Raw genomic sequence first — 17,354 nt, forward strand, 5'->3', positions numbered from 1 at the left:
TGCAGAAAAAAGACCATGTATCTTTTTAACCGATTTCCGAACTCTAAATGGGTGAATTTTGGCAAATTAAACGCCTTTCTGTTTATCGGTCTTTTAGCGATGACGTCAGAACGTGACGTCACCGAGGTAACACACCCGCCATTTTCATTTTCACATTACAAACACCGGGTCTCAGCTCTTGTTATTTTCCAATTTTTTGACTATTCTTTGGAACCTTGGAGACATCATGCCTCGTCGGTGTGTTGTCGGAGGGTGTAACAACACTAACAGGGAGGGATTCAAGTTGCACCACTGGCAAGAAATCTGCCGCCAGACCCCCATTGAATTTGACAGAGTGTCTGCACATTTTACCGGCGATGCTAAGGCAGACATGGCACAGAGATTTATGGATAACCTGCAGATGCATTTGCAACGATAAAGTCAAAGAAATCACAAAGGTGAGTTTTGTTGATGTTGTTGACTTATGTTCTAATCCGACATATTTGGTCGCAGCATGACTGCCAGCTAATAGATGCTAACATGCTATGCTAATCGATGCTAACATGCTATTTACGCTAGCTGTATGTACATTTGAAGCTGGATACCCACATTTAATGCGAAACAAACACTTACCAATCGACGGATTTAAGTTGCTCCAGTGTCACAAGATGCGAAAGTCCTGATCGTTTGGTCTGCACATTTTACCGGCGATGCTAATAAGGCAGCCATGCTATGGGCCACTTCATTAGGTACCCCCATGCTATGGCCGAATAGCGTCAATAGCTAGTCGCTCAATAGCTTCAATTTCTTCTTCAATTTCGTTTTCGCTATCTGCCTCCATACTCCGACCACCTGTTTCAATACATGCGTAATCTGTTGAATCGCTTAAACCGCTGAAATCCGAGTCTGAATCCGAGCTAATGTTGCTATATCTTGCTGTGGTAACCGCCATGTTGTTTGTATTGGCAGCCCTGTATGACGTCACAGGGAAATGGACAGTTGCATCGTAAATAGCGAAAATCAAGAACTTTAAAGCTTTTTTTAGGGATATTCCGGGACCAGTAAATTTTTTTTAAAAACTTCAAAAAATACACCAAGCCACTGGGAACTGATTTTTATTGTTTTTAACCCTTTTGAAATTGTGATAGTGTTCCCCTTTAAGGTTTAAGAAAACCTTGAAAGGTGAAATAATTGAAAATGATAAAATATAGTAACAATTACTTTCATTGATTTTGTTAACGTTGATGTTCCAGGTAATCTTATTTTCAGTGAAAATAAGATTAGGTCATTCCTTTTCTTTTCTTTTGTGTGTAAATGTGTATGATTGTTAAATATGTATAATCTGTACTGTTAAATTGATCACATAAAATAGTTGATGGTTGATTATATGACCGAAATAAACTTATTTAATTCATTCATACCGTATTTCCTTGAATTTCCGCCGGGCATTTAGTATCCGCCTGCCTTGAATTACTGCCGGGTCAAATTCGCTTCGCAAAATAGTTAGTGCATGCTTAATATTACTGCCGGGTCAAACTCGTAAGGTCATGAGTGACACTTCCCGTGTCATCATTTTCAAATGGAGGAGGCTGATTTCAATACCGGTAATTTGAAATCGCATAAAGGGAAGAAGATTACGAGCTATTCAGTAGGATTTCAGGTCCAAGCTATTGAATACTGGTATGCTAAAAAGAAAAGTAAGTAGCTATGTTTTATCAATATACCTGTGGAGCTGACGGTCGGACAGACAGGCAGGGCACGCTAGAGCCCGGCCCAAGATGGCGGCAAGGAGACGGCAAGCGAGCGGAGAGGAGGAGCGGAAGACTGACCTGGACTGAGGTTTTATTGAGAAATAAACAAAGTCAAACTGTTCAAGTCATGTCCTTTCTCGGTGGTCCTGGGACCCCGCAAGACGACAGCTTGAGACCGTCACAATACCGTAGCTGAGTCTGTCAAATTTAAGTCATTAAATGACTCCCACCTCTTGGTTGTAGAGGGCGCTAGTGATTCTTCTTGCGACTACTCGGCTGCAGAAGAAGTGAAATGAGTGACGTGATATGTGCTGGAGGAGGTAATAAAAGAAGATCTCCATCGAGATAGAGAGACTTTTGAAACTGAAGAAAGATAAGGAAGACTTCTATAAACAAGTTATCGATGCTTTTGATCAAAAGGAGCTGGCATGGACTATATTAATAAGTAAAGGTAAGACCATAATAACATTTGTTTTATTAAATGTGCTTTTCATGATGGTATCCTTACATCACACTCAAATTTTCACAGCATAACTTTGGTAAGTGCCTGAGTGAGAGGAGGTTTTAAGAATGATTAGCGCATGCATACTTTTACCGCATGCCTTTGGTAAGCGCAGGGGTGAGAAGAGGTTTTAAATTAATTAGCGCCCCGGCAGAAATTCAAGGAAATACGCGCAGTCTCTTGCGACAACAATATAGGATTTGGATTTTTATTAAAAATCCCCATTAGCTGGTTGCCACAACAATCCATTCGTCTTCCTGGGGTCCACAAACTCAATACAATTACAAGTAAAAGCATATAGTGATAACTACACAATACAGAAACAAATACAAATCATCAACAAGCAAACAATATACTGTCTCAGAATTTTAGTTACAATATAAATATGATTACACAATACAAAACCAAACAAAAAGCATCAACAAGCAAACTAATTTACGGACTCAGATAAAATATTACTTAATTTTTTAAAAACTTGTTTACTTTCAATGCCGGTGAGAATTCGAGTCAGGTTATTCCAGAGCGATACAGATCTATAAATAAAAGATTTCTGCAATGCATTCTTCCTCGGACGAGGGAGTACAAAATGACCCTCACTATATGCCATGGTTTTATGATTATGCATAGTGCTACTATAAACTATTTGGGCCGTGTGAAAAGTAGGAGTTTTACTTCTGGTTACTAATTTGAACAATATTAGAGTTTGAGCTGACAAACTGTTCAGCACTCTTAGCCAGGAAAGAGAAGCATGAATTTGGTTAACATTGGTTCTTAATGAACAACCCAGAACCAGCCATGCTTGCCATATTCTGGACAATTTGGAGCTTAGTGAGTTCACCACTTGCTGTGGACGCCCAGACGGTAGAACATTAACAATCCGACAATATATATCCGTCCATCTATTTTCTACCACTTGTCCCTTTTAGGGTTGCGGGGAAGCTGGAGCCTATCTCAGCTGCATTCGGGCGGAAGGCAGGGTACACCCTGGACAAGTCGCTGTCTCATTGCAGGGCCAACACAGACAGACAAACAACATTCACACTCACATTCACACAATTTAGTGTTGCCAATCAACCTAACCTTTGGCGGTGGGAAGAAGCCGGATTATATATATACAGTATATATATATATATATATATATACACAGTCCATATATATATATATATATATATATATATATATATATATATAGATAAATATATATATATCCATTTTCTACCGCTTATTCCCTTTGGGGACGCAGGGGGTGCTAGTGCTGATCTCAGCTACAATCGAGCGGAAGGCGGTGTACACCCTGGACAAGTCGCCATCTCATCGCAGGGCCAACACAGATAGACAGACAACATTCACACTCACCTTCACACACTAGGGCCAATTTAGTGTTGCCAATCAACCTAACCTTTGGAGGTGGGAGGAAGCCGGAGTGTATATATATATATATATATATATATATATATATATATATATATATATATATATATATATATATATATATATATATATATACATATATATATAAGACCATATAATTTTTTTTTTTGATTGAAATAACTTTTGACCAAACAGGCTGAGTTACACGTTGATATAGGACCCCTTGCTTGACATCACCCTTGAATCCATTGAATTTGTGAGTTGTTGGACGATTTCAGCTTTAATTTATTTGCAGGATGTGTATTTTAGCGTCCCAGAGCTGCTGCTTGGATATGGACTATCTCCCACCCTCATAGACATTTTGCTTGATGATGCCCCACAGATTCTTGATAGGGTTGAGGTCAGGAGAGGATGGTGGCCACACCATCAGTTTCTCTCCTCTTATGCTCATACTGTAGCAGCCAGTGACACAGTGGTGTTATTTGCACTATGAAATGGGACATTGTCCTGCATGAAGATTATTTTTCTGTCAGAAGGTACGGTTCTTCTTTTTGTAGCGTGGAAGAAAGTAGTCAGTCAGAAACTCTAAATCAGGGGACCCCAAACATTTTGACTTGGGGGCCGGGTTGTTATCTTTTTAACTAGGGACTTCCCACGGGCCGGATTTTGGACGCTGGCGGGCAGTAGTTAGGGGACCCCTGCTCTATATGCTTAGCAGAGGTCATTTTCAAACTCTCAGGGAACGTAAAGCGACATACCAGCTCTCTCCCCATGATTCCAACCCAAAACATGATACCCCCACCCCCTTGCTGCCGTCTCAGCCTTGTGGGGACATTGTGGCCACTCACTGAATTACTGAATTATATTTTATATAGCGCTTTTTCTCTAGTGACTCAAAGCGCTTTACATAGTGAAACCCAACATCTAATTTTTGCATTCAAACCAGTGTGGGTGGCACTGGGAGCAGGTGGGTAAAGTGTCTTGCCCAAGGACACAACGGCAGTGACTAGGATGGCTGAAGCGGGTATCGAACCTGCAACCCTCAAGTTGCTGGCACGGCCGCTCTACCAACCGAGCTATACCATCCAGGGTTCCACCACTCTCATCGGTAAACAAAATTGTTTGAAAATGTGTCTACATGTATTCTGAGCCCACTGCAGCCGTTTCTTTTTCTGAGCATTGTTTAGGGGTGGCCAAATATTAGCTTTAAGCACACTTGCAAACTTCTTGAGGATCCTACACCTTTGTAACACCTCTTTGCTGCTTTGCAATGGCCTTTTAGCAGCTTCTCTCTTAATCCGACAAAGTTGTCTGGCAGAGACTTTTTTTATTTTGCCTTTATCTGCACAAACTCACCTGTGGTCTGAATTAGCAGCACATTTCTTTACAGTTTGATGATCACACATACGTTTTTGGAAAAGAAAGTGAACTATCTAATGCTTTTCAGCAGCAGAGAGATCGTTTTTGTTCCCCATATCGCTTGAAACCTGTGGCCTGCTTAATAACATGGAATATCCCTTTTAAGCAGTTTTCCTTTGATTGGGTTCACCTGGGAGACTATTCATCACATGTGTTTGAGATGGATGTCAATGATTTACAGAGCCTTAGGACACAATACCATCCATGAGTTTAATGGAAAAACCCCCAAAAAAGTGTTTTTGACTCTTAAATTAAAATTGCATAATAACTTGGAACACAGTGTATAGCAGGCCTGGGTAATTATTTTGACCTGGAGGCCACATTTGGAGAAAAAAATGTGTCCAGGGGCCAGTAAATCTATTTGTAAGAACACTAATACAAAACCTCACAATAATGTCTGACTGAATGCAGAGGGGTTAGTGCGTCTGCCTCACAATACGAAGGTCCTGAGAGTCTGGGGTTACATCCGGGGCTCGGGATCTTTTTGTGTGGAGTCTGCATGTCCTCCCCGTGAATGCGTGGGTTCCCTCTGGGTACTCCGGCTTCCTCCCACTTCCAAAGACATGCACCTGGGGATAGGTTGATTGGCAACACTAAATTGGCCCTAGAGTGTGAATGTTGTCTGTCTATCTGTGTTGGCCCTGCGATGAGGTGGCGACTTGTCCAGGGTGTATACTGCCTTCCGCTCGATTGTAGCTGAGATAGGCACTAGCGCCCCCCGCGACCCCAAAGGTAATAAGCGGTAGTAAATAGATGGATGGATGGATGGATGGATGAACTTTATGACAAAACGTAATGGAATTTTTAATTTTTCTATGAACGATAAAACACAGAATATTGACAAAACATGTACAACACACCCCTTTTCGATAGACATATTTTACAATAAAGTGAAACACAACAAACAGTGAAATATGAACGCTAAGGGTACAAAATAAACCCACCTACAATCTTGATGTATCAGATATTTGCTGAATTTCCCCCAGGAATCAATTAAGTACTTGCTATTCTATTCTATACATCACTAAGCTTTACAACTTTGTTGTGAAAATCTCCTGCCGTGTCTGTGGAAACGCTCATCACCCACACTGCTTGGTGCCTCATCTGAGCTGCTGTGACTTAATTACTGTAGTAACTATTTAGATGACCATAGTAACTAATTAGATTACCAACTGGTAATATCATCCATTTGCGCAGATTCCAACCATTGAATTACTTAGTATAGTTGAAGACTTACGGTCATTAGAAAACATCACTGCACATCATAATGGCAGCTACACTTTCCATCTTAAAGATCTAAAAACGTTATTTGGGAATGTCCGGCGGGCCAGATTGAAAAGCTCAACGGGCTGCATGTGGCCCTTGGGCCTTAATTGGCCAGGTCTGGTGTATAGTATGGACAAAGCTTTGTGTCGCAGCTTTTTCTCATTGTGCTTCTCGCTGTTTTCCCATTTCTGCTGGTGTTTTTGTTGTTTGGTCATGTGTCTAAGGTCAATGGCAATCGAGTCACGGGCCACAGATTGCCCCTGTGCCGCACTTTGGGTACCCCTGCTGTAGAAGCTAACTGTTTATGGCCGCTGTAGTTTTAGTACCATAGTATATTTGTTCTGGTCACATATGGGACACTAGTCACGCGTTTTTATGTCAGCACTAGAATCAGCTGTCACCTGGCGGGGTTTTCCTGTGTGATAAAAGAGGGAATACATGGAGAAGTCCTTATTTAGCCTCCTCTTTGTTTTATCTTATATCACTGCCTTTGTTTGTGTCATTATTATGTTTTGTATTTACAATAAATCAACACAAAATCTGTACGCAATGTTCACAGAGTCTCGAATATTTCCTGCTGCAGGTGTGGACGCCTGGTTAAAGGCAGAGTTATTATCAATCAGCGCACCTGGTTCAGATGAGGGCAGACAGCATAAAGACTAGCGAACCCGAAGATCCAGTGCCGGAACTTAGTTCACTCTCCATAGTAAGCATCCCGTCTCTGGCTTCCCTCCACATGCTTGTTCTCTGTGTGCTTTCCCTCTGCCCGTGTCTTACGTCCTCTGTGTCCCCCGCAGTGTTTCCTCTGTTTCCCGTGATCGAGCTGTGTGCCTCAACTTCCCACCGGATTCTGGACTGCCTCTCCCGATCCTCGACCCCTGCTTGGACACGGTCCCCATCGCCTCTCTCGAGCCCCCGACCTCTCACTTGCCCACAGATTGCCTTCTCGCCTGGCCCCTTTGGTCTGACGAAAGATTCCCCCAACAAGCACTTACAACAAACTCTGGTAACATTTACCTCGTATATTATAAACCAGTGGTTCTTAACCTTGTTGGAGGTACCAAACCCCACCAGTTTTATATGCGCATTCACCGAACCCTTATTTAGTGAAAAATTAAGTTTTTTTTTTTTTCAAATTCCAGACAAAGTTGTCTGTTTTTGGTAACACTTTAGTATGGGGAACATATTCTAAGCAACAAAGAGTTAATTTAGAGTTATTTGGACACTAGGGGAACATATTCTAAGTAAAAAATACTTAATTTAGAGTTATTTGGTTAGGGTCAGGGTTAGAGGGTTAGGATTAGGGTTATAATAAGGCCATTAATTAGTACTTATTGACTAGTTAAGAGCCAATATGTTCGCTATACTAAAGTGTTACCATGTTTTTTTTACTGGTGCACAAAATGAACCGTGCATGAACATCACCTTGTTCAAACGACAAAACCAAGACAGTGCATAAACTCACAACTAATTACACACCTGCAAATCAATCAGCTGTTTCCGTATCCGTAATATGCCAACAGTGAGAAGTTTGTATTTACACGATCTCCGCTGAACCCCTGAGGTTGACTCACCAAACCCCTAGGGTTCGATCGAACCCTGGTTAAGAACCCTATTGAACTGATCTCTGCCGTTGTGCCGTCTCTTTCCCCCGCCGTACGTAACAAGTTCAACACGTACATCCTTCATCTTTATCAAACACAAGTTTGAAATGGCAACATATCGATCTGAGTTGTGAAACTCTGCCTCATGCTTATGTCGGGACATTTTTCCGATATTTATAACTTTGTTGGTTGCTTCGCATATGTAGGTTTTGTGTGATGCCTGCAAGATGACAAAGTTTAATTTTAGGCGTTGAAGAACATCGTATCAGAGTGAACGCCGCCTGGTGAGTGCACGCAAACAAAAGTGTTCCTCCTCCACGTTGTCAAACTGTGCGAGGCGATACAGGCGGATGCACTTTTAAGCCCCAAAACAAGTTGTTTCCCACCCTCAGCGTGGCGCAGGTGATGTGGAGGTGAAAATAAAAGTGCAGGCACCGGGCTGATTTTGTCGTTCACATCTGGAACAACCCAGAAACATGTTTCTAACTTGGGAAATAGACATCTTCATGTGCAGCCATAAAAAGAACAAAGTGGACCGATGACGTCTGTTGATGTTGTCGGTGTTGGATCTGACAACCTCATCATCCATATTTCGATTTCTGGCATGTAACCTCGCTGTCACTTTTTGTTTTGTTACCCCTCCCCTTCTTTCAATGGGGCCCCTATCCTCGTCAATGTCAACATGGACCTATTACTGTTGCTGATTCAAGGGGTGTTTCATTAATATTGATCTGCTCTGGGGCAGCACGGTGGTACATGGGTTAGTGCATGTGCCTCACAATACGAAGGTCCTGAGTTCAATCCCGGGCTCCGGATTGTCTTGTGTGGAGTTTGCATGTTCTCCCCGTGACTGCGTGGGTTCCCTCGGGTACTCCGGCTTCCTCCCACTTCCGAAGACATGCACCTGGGGATAGTTTGATTGGCAACACTAAATTGGTCCTAGTGTGTGAATGTGAGTGTGAATGTTTTCTGTCTATCTGTGTTGGCCCTTTAATGAGGGGGCGACTTGTCCATGGTGTACCCCGCCTTTTGCCCGAATGCAGCTGAGATAGGCTCCAGCACCCCCCGCAACCCTGAACGGGACAAGCGGTAGAAAATGGATGGATGGATGGTCCGCTAAAGGAAATTTATGACGTCACACTGATAAATCGAATAAACTTAGTGTGGACCGATAACAACTTTTTCATTTATGATACCATGCAGGCATTGGAGTCTGTGTATTGGCTGATAATAGTATTAATCCAATATGTAGTAATAGTATGAATATCCATCCATCCATCCATTTCCTACCGCTTATTCCATTTGGGGTCGCTGGTGCCTATCTCAGCTACAATCAGGCGTAAGGCGGTGTACACCTTGGACAAGTCGCCACCTCATAGCATTAATATATTAATATTAATAATATTTAGTAATAGTATGAATCTAATTGTACTAATCATTTTGCATACTTTTATTTTGTAATGTAGGGTGTTAGAAAAGGTTTGATCAAGTGAGAAAAATCAAACACAGGACAACAATAACAATAACACTAATTTATAAGTAGTGTTGTCCCGATACCAATATTTTGGTACCAGTACAAAAATTATTTCCATACTTTTTGGTACTTTTCGGTACTTTACTAAATAAAGGGGACCACAAAAATTGCATTATTGGCTTTATTTTAACCATAAATCTAAGGGTACATTAAATATATGTTTATTATTGCAAGTTTTTCCTTAAATAAAAAAGTGAACATACAAGACAACTTGTCTTTTAGTAGTAAGTGAGCAAACAAAAGCTCCTAATTTAGTTGCTGGCATATGCAGTTCTATTTGTTTGTCAACAGCATTACGGACAAGTGGTAGAAAATGAATTATTAATCTACTTGATCATTTACTGTTAATATCTGTTTACTTTCTCTTTTTACATGTTCGATCGACACTTCTGTTAAAATGTAATAATCACTTATTCTTCTCTTGTTTGATACGTTACATTAGTTTTGGATGATACCACAAATTTGGGTATCAATCTGATACCAAGTCGTTACAGGATCATACATTGGTCATATTCAAACTCCTCATGCGTCCAGGGACATATTTCCTGAGTTTATAAACATAATAACCAGTACTTTTCAGAGGCGGCATAGTACCGAACATGATTCATTAGTATCGCTGTAATATACTAATACCGGTATACCTTACAACCCTACTTATAAGACATTTGCTGTCTTTAAACTGAAGTGGGATGGTAATTTGTTTTCTGGCGACACTTAGTAGTTATAATAATTCCGTAGAATGAGCTCTCGATGCATCAAATGCGGACACGTTATTTACTGGATACTTTCTAATAGAAATACTACACGGTCTAGCTCCATCCTATCTTGCCGATAGGATAAGAAATCTGCGTTCAAAGGACTCCGGCTTGTTAGTGATTCCCAAAGCCCAAAAAAAGTCTGCGGACTATAGAGCGTTTTCCGTTCGGGCTCCAGTACTCTGGAATGCCCTCCCGGTAACAGTTCGAGATGCCACCTCAGTAGAAGCATTTAAGTCTCACCTTAAAACTCATTTGTATACTCTAGCCTTTAAATAGACTCCCTTTTTAGACCAGTTGATCTGCCGTTTCTTTTCTTTTTCTTCTATGTCCCACTCTCCCTTGTGGGACATAGCCCATCCGGTGGCCATGTACTGCTTGCCTGTGTATCGGCTGGGGACATCTCTGCGCTGCTGATCCGCCTCCGCTTGGGATGGTTTCCTGCTGGCTCCGCTGTGAACGGGACTCTCACTGCTGTGTTGGATCCGCTTTGGACTGGACTCTCGCGACTGTGTTGGATCCATTGTGGATTGAACTTTCACAGTATCATGTTAGACCCGCTCGACATCCATTGCTTTCCTCCTCTCTAAGGTTCTCATAGTCATTATTGTCACCGACGTCCCACTGGGTCATTATTGTCACCGATGTCCCACTGGGTGTGAGTTTTCCTTGCCCTTATGTGGGCCTACCGCAGATGTCGTGGTGGTTTGTAAAGCCCTTTGAGACACTAGTGATTTAGGGCTATATAAGTAAACATTGATTGACATTGATTGATTGATTGACTTCTGCCTTGGAGACTAAGTGTAAGTAATATGCAACTATAAATATATGAGGCTGGTTTACATTGACTGCAATATTTTTCAATGAAAGACGCCTACTACATATGTCTAGCTTGTAAGCTGTTGTGTGCTTAGCAGTTGTGTAGCTGCTACTTCCCAGTAGTCTACAATGTTTACCTACTGTAAATGACATGAATAAAATAGAGAAAAGACCAACTTTGTGTGTTTATTGGAGAACATTTAGGTGTTAACTGGCTGCCCAGCTTTGTACAAGTAGACATGCTGCAAGGACTGCTTGTATCAATTTTTTTGGATGCAAGTCTATGTAAGCCGTAGTGTTGTCCCGATATTTTGGTACCTGTACCAAAATATATTTCGATATTTTTCAGTACTTTTCGATACTTTTCAAAAATTTGCATTATTGGCTTCATTGTAACAAAAATTGTTATATGCTTATACGCTCCTGTACTTGGTATCATTACAGTGGATGTCAGGTGTAGACCCATCCATGGCGTTTGTTTACATTCAGGAACAGCGTCATTAGCGGTGACGTCGGACAGCTATTGTATCCTCCTACGGTGTGTAGTGAAGCATGTTTAGCTATTCCTCGTCCTGCAGGGATGATACGTGTAGGAAACGTACTTCTTTTGTCGCCATGGAGGCGAGGATTAGTGATTTCGAAGTAGCTACAACACTGCCCACGGACGTTAACCGCGAGCTAGCTGGCCATGTCTTAAAGTACCTTGTCCTGATGGTGTTTCAGTGTTATAACTTCACCTTTATTTTTATTTTTTAAGCCAAAATGCGTCCGTTCTCCCTTTTCTGTCTACACACTGTGTCTGCTTGTGAGTAATCTATGATTCTGCGCTGCCGAACATGCTCCTCTGTTCGTAAACCAGCATTGACACGACGACGGGGCGGCAGGGTCTGGTGGACCGGTACTTATTAGGGACTGCGTGGCGGAGTGGGAGAGTAGCCGTGCGCAACCCGAGGGTCCCTGGTTCAATCCCCACCTAGTACCAACTTTGTCACATTCGTTGTGTCCTGAGCAAGACACTTCACCCTTGCTCCTGTTGGGTGCTGGTTAACGCCTTGAATGGCAGCTCCCTCCATCAGTGTGTGAATGTCTGTGTGAATGGGTGAATGTGGAAGTTGTGTCAAAGCGCTTTGAGTACATTGAAGGTAGAAAAGCGCTATACAAGTACAACCCATTTATCATTATTTATCATTTATTAGAGGCGGTATAGTACCGAATATAATTCATTAGTATATTGGTACTATACTAATACCGGTGTACCCTACAACCCTCGTAAGCCGATACTTGTTTTTTTTCTGATATTGCACCAATATCCAATTTCAATATCATATTAGGACACCCTACCGATAACTGTTTAATGAGATAAAAATGCACCAATGAGGCAAGATTACCCAGGTTTCTACCCTAGAGGTACTTTTTCCTTGCCTTTTTCGCCAAGTGCTTGTTCATTTGGGGTTTACCTAGTTTTCTCCAATATACGAGAAGCGGAAAGACACTTTGATCTTCTGTTGTGAATTGGCGCTACATAAATAAAACATACTTGACATCCACTATATTTAACTAAGATGGCAACTAGTGCTGGAGGTAAGTGACCAGCGCTGAGCACTTGCCCCTTCCACCGTTCTGAGTGTATAGTGCAGTGCATTCTGCTGGACTCAGTGTGAACACAGTTGCGCACTCAAAAGACTTAAGTGTGTGAGTACAATAGTGGCTGCATCGCCTTTGTTCTCATCCTGTCTCTTTTCCTACTGCTCTTTTGTGACCTACCGTATTACCATTAGGCTTATAGTCATTTGTCATGCTTTGCATGGTTCTTTCACATATGCAGTCACGCACACAAACACACACACACATGCACAAGCACACACACACACGCACACACACGCACACGTGCGCACAAGCATACACATTTCCACGGTTGCCTGAAATATTCTGCCACATCCAATAATGATCCCCTGGATGCAAAAACATCTCACCAAAACATAACAAGCTTGACTAAAATAGACCCTCACACACACACACACACACACACACACACACACGCACACACACACACACACAAACACACACATTCACCCACACACATACACACACACACACACACACTCACACACACACACACACGCACAAACACACACTGCAGTTAATGAAGCATACATGGAAGCTCATTATCTTTTAGGAAAAAATGAAAGGTTAAAAATGATCTAGACATATCCCAGGCTTTCTTGTAGTGAATAGTCGTCTCGTAGTTCTCCAGAGGATGCCAACGTGGATTTGATCATCCCAGCTGGGACATTCTAACATTCAGGGTGAATAGGCAAAGATATAAAGGGGGGGTCTTCGGATACATCCTCGATTCAAAGAAAGTGTTCACAAATAGATAAAATTGGGGGTGGGTACCGAATTCCTTACAGGCACCGACCGAAGTATGTCGGTACTACCGGGTATTGATTCACATAAAATCAAACGGTACCATATTTCAATACCTTTGTTGTACGTGATGTCACGTAAACCTGGCTCACGTAACCAATCACTTAAGCGGCACTCAGGGCGGACCCAGCCATCCTCCCTCCAATTCATGTTGCAATTTTCAACACTAACAAAGCAAGAATGCTTGGTAGAAAACGCACAAATGTAAAGTAAGGCTCCACTCTTCCAAAATGCGCAAGCTTGTAGTGAATGAGTTCAATAGTTTTTTTGTGAATATTGGTCCTAAGTTGGCTGTTGATATCCCAGACAATAGAGTTACAAAATCAACTATTGAACATAATTCTTCGTCATTCTTCCTCTCAGCTACAAATGAGCAGGAAGTGACACACATCGTGCGGAAGTGTAAAAGTAAGTGCTCCTCTGACTGCCATGGTATCAACATGATATTTGTTCAAAAAGTTATACTGAATATTGTAAAACCCTTAACTTATATATGTAACCTATCATTCCAGACTCTTCAAGAGTGACAACAAACACAATTTCGCCAATTACCGACCAATCTCTCTTTTGCCTCAGTTCTCAAAAATCTTAGAGAAACTATTTAACTCTCGACTTGAATATTTTCTTAAGAAGCATCATATAATCAATGACGGTCAGTATGGCTTTAAGTCCAAACGAACAACCTCAATGGCAATAATTGAAGCTATTGAAGAAATGACTAATGCACTGGAGCATAAAATATATGCTGTTGGTATCTTTAATGATCTAAAGAAAGCCTTGGATACCATTAATCATTCAATTCTACTAGATACAATGGAAAGATATGGAATTAGGGGGCTGACAGGTGACTGGTTAAAAAGTTATTTAACAGGCAGGATACAGTTTGTAAAAATGGGTTAATTTTTATCTGATAGTCTTGGCATTGCTTGTGGTGTCCCCCAAGGGTCCGTGTTGGGGCCCAAAATCTTTAATGTATATATTAATGATATGTTTAAAACATCTAAAGTACTAAAATGTATACTATTTGCAGACGACACAAATATATTCTACAGCAGTGATGACTATAATGAGCTCATAAATACAGTAAACATAGAGCTAAATATAGTAATGGATGGATTGAGTTTACAATCAATTATTACTCTCAAAAATATATTCTCATTTACGATTTCAATTTGGGTACCATCAATACTTATTTTCTGTTCAGACGTTATGTAGCAATTTCCAAACATCACTATCTTAGTTTTATTTATATTCAAAGATAATTTATTTGTGTCCATTCATTACTATAGTAAACTAGGCCTTCATGGTGGCAGAGGGGTTAGTGCTCGGGATCTTTCTGTGTGGAGTTTGCATGTTGTCCCTGTGAATTTGTGGGTTCCCTCCGGGTACTCCGGCTTCCTCCCACCTCCAAAGACATGCACCTGGGGATAGGTTGATTGGCAACACTAAATTGGCCCTAGTGTGTGAATGTGAGTGTGAATGTTGTCTGTCTATCTGTGTTGGCGCTGTGATGAGGTGGCGACTTGTCGAGGGTGTACCCCGCCTTCCGCCCAACAGTAGCTGAGATAGGCACCAGCGCCCCCCGTGACCCCAAAAGGGAATAAGCGGTAGAAAAAAAATGGAATTGATAATAAACTATCATGGAAACCTCATGTCAGACACATTCAACAAAAATCACCAAAAACCTCACAACTATAAACAAAGCAAAACTATACCTCAATGAAAATGCACTCCGTACTGTATATACTGCACCTTGGTACTGCCATACCTAACATACTGTGTTGAAGTATGGAAGGAATACGTACCACAACACAATTCATCCTCTGATCATATTACAGAAAAAAGCAGTGCAGCTCATTCACAACGTTGGTTATTTAGAACAGTGGTTCTCAACCTTTTTTCAGTGATGTACAACCTGTGAACATTTTTTTAATTCAAGTACCCCCTAATCAGAGCAAAGCATTTTTGGTTGAAAAAAAGAGAAAAAGAAGTAAAATAAAGCACTATGTAATCAGTTTCTGATTTATTAAATTGTATAACAGCGCAAAATATTGTTAATTTTTAGTGGTCTTTCTTGAATTATTTGGAAAAAAAGATATACAAATAACTAAAAATTGTTGAAAAATAAACAAGTGATTCAATTATAAATAAAGATTTCTACACATAGAAGTAATCATCAACTTAAAGTGCCCTCTTTGGGGAATGTAATAGAGATCCATCCGGATTGATGAACTTAATTCTAAACATTTCTTCATTAAAAAATACATTTTTAACATCAATATTTATGAAACATGTCCACAAAAAATCTAGCTGTCAACACTGAATATTGTATTGTTGCATTTCTTTTCACAGTTTATGAACTTACATTCATATTTTGTTGAAATATTCCATCCATCCATCCATCCATCTTCTTCCGCTTATCCGAGGTCGGGTCGCGGGGGCAGCAGCCTAAGCAGGGAAGCCCAGACTTCCCTCTCCCCAGCCACTTCTTCTAGCTCTTCCCGGGGGATCCCGAGGCGTTCCCAGGCCAGCCGGGAGACATAGTCTTCCCAACGTGTCCTGGGTCTTCCCCGTGGCCTCCTACCGGTTGGACGTGCCCTAAACACCTCCCTCGGGAGGCGTTCGGGTGGCATCCTGACCAGATGCCCGAACCACCTCATCTGGCTCCTCTCGATGTGAAGGAGCAGCGGCTTTACTTTGAGTTCCTCCCGGATGACAGAGCTTCTCACCCTATCTCTAAGGGAGAGCCCCGCCACACGGCGGAGGAAACTCATTTCGGCCGCTTGTACCCGTGATCTTATCCTTTCGGTCATGACCCAAAGCTCATGACCATAGGTGAGGATGGGAACGTAGATCGACCGGTAAATTGAGAGCTTTGCCTTCCGGCTCAGCTCCTTCTTCACCACAACAGATCGGTACAACGTCCGCATTACTGAAGACGCCGCACCGATCCGCCTGTCGATCTCACGATCCACTCTTCCCCCACTCGTGAACAAGACTCCTAGGTACTTGAACTCCTCCACTTGGGGCAGGGTCTCCTCCCCAACCCGGAGATGGCACTCCACCCTTTTCTGGGAGAGAACCATGGACTCGGATTTGGAGGTGCTGATTCTCATTCCGGCCGCTTCACACTCGGCTGCGAACCGATCCAGTGAGAGCTGAAGATCCCGGCCAGATGAAGCCAACAGGACCACATCGTCTGCAAAAAGCAGAGACCTAATCCCGCGGCCACCAAACCGGAACCCCTCAATGCCTTGACTGCGCCTAGAAATTCTGTCCATAAAAGTTATGAACAGAATCGGTGACAAAGGGCAACCTTGGCGGAGTCCAACCCTCACTGGAAACGTGTCCGACTTACTGCCAGCAATGCGGACCAAGCTCTGACACTGATCGTACAGGGATCGGACTGCCATAATAAGACAGTCCGATACCCCATACTCTCTGAGCACTCCCCACAGGACTTCCCGAGGGACACGGTCGAATGCCTTCTCCAAGTCCACAAAGCACATGTAGACTGGTTGGGCAAACTCCCATGCACCCTCAAGAACCCTGCCGAGAGTATGGAGCTGGTCCACAGTTCCACGACCAGGACGAAAACCACACTGTTCCTCCTGAATCCGAGGTTCAACTATCCGGCGTAGCCTCCTCTCCAGTACACCTGAATAAACCTTACCGGGAAGGCTTAGGAGTGTGATCCCACGATAGTTGGAACACACCCTCCGGTCCCCCTTCTTAAAGAGAGGGACCACCACCCCGGTCTGCCAATCCAGAGGTACCGCCCCCGATATCCACGCGATGCTGCAGAGTCTTGTCAACCAAGACAGCCCCACAGCATCCAGAGTCTTAAGGAACTCCGGGCGGATCTCATCCACCCCTGGGGCCTTGCCACCGAGGAGCTTTTTAACTACCTCAGCAACCTCAGCCCCA

This window comes from Nerophis ophidion, linkage group LG16 (assembly GCF_033978795.1).
Source record: "Nerophis ophidion isolate RoL-2023_Sa linkage group LG16, RoL_Noph_v1.0, whole genome shotgun sequence".
Lineage (NCBI taxonomy): Eukaryota > Metazoa > Chordata > Actinopteri > Syngnathiformes > Syngnathidae > Nerophis > Nerophis ophidion.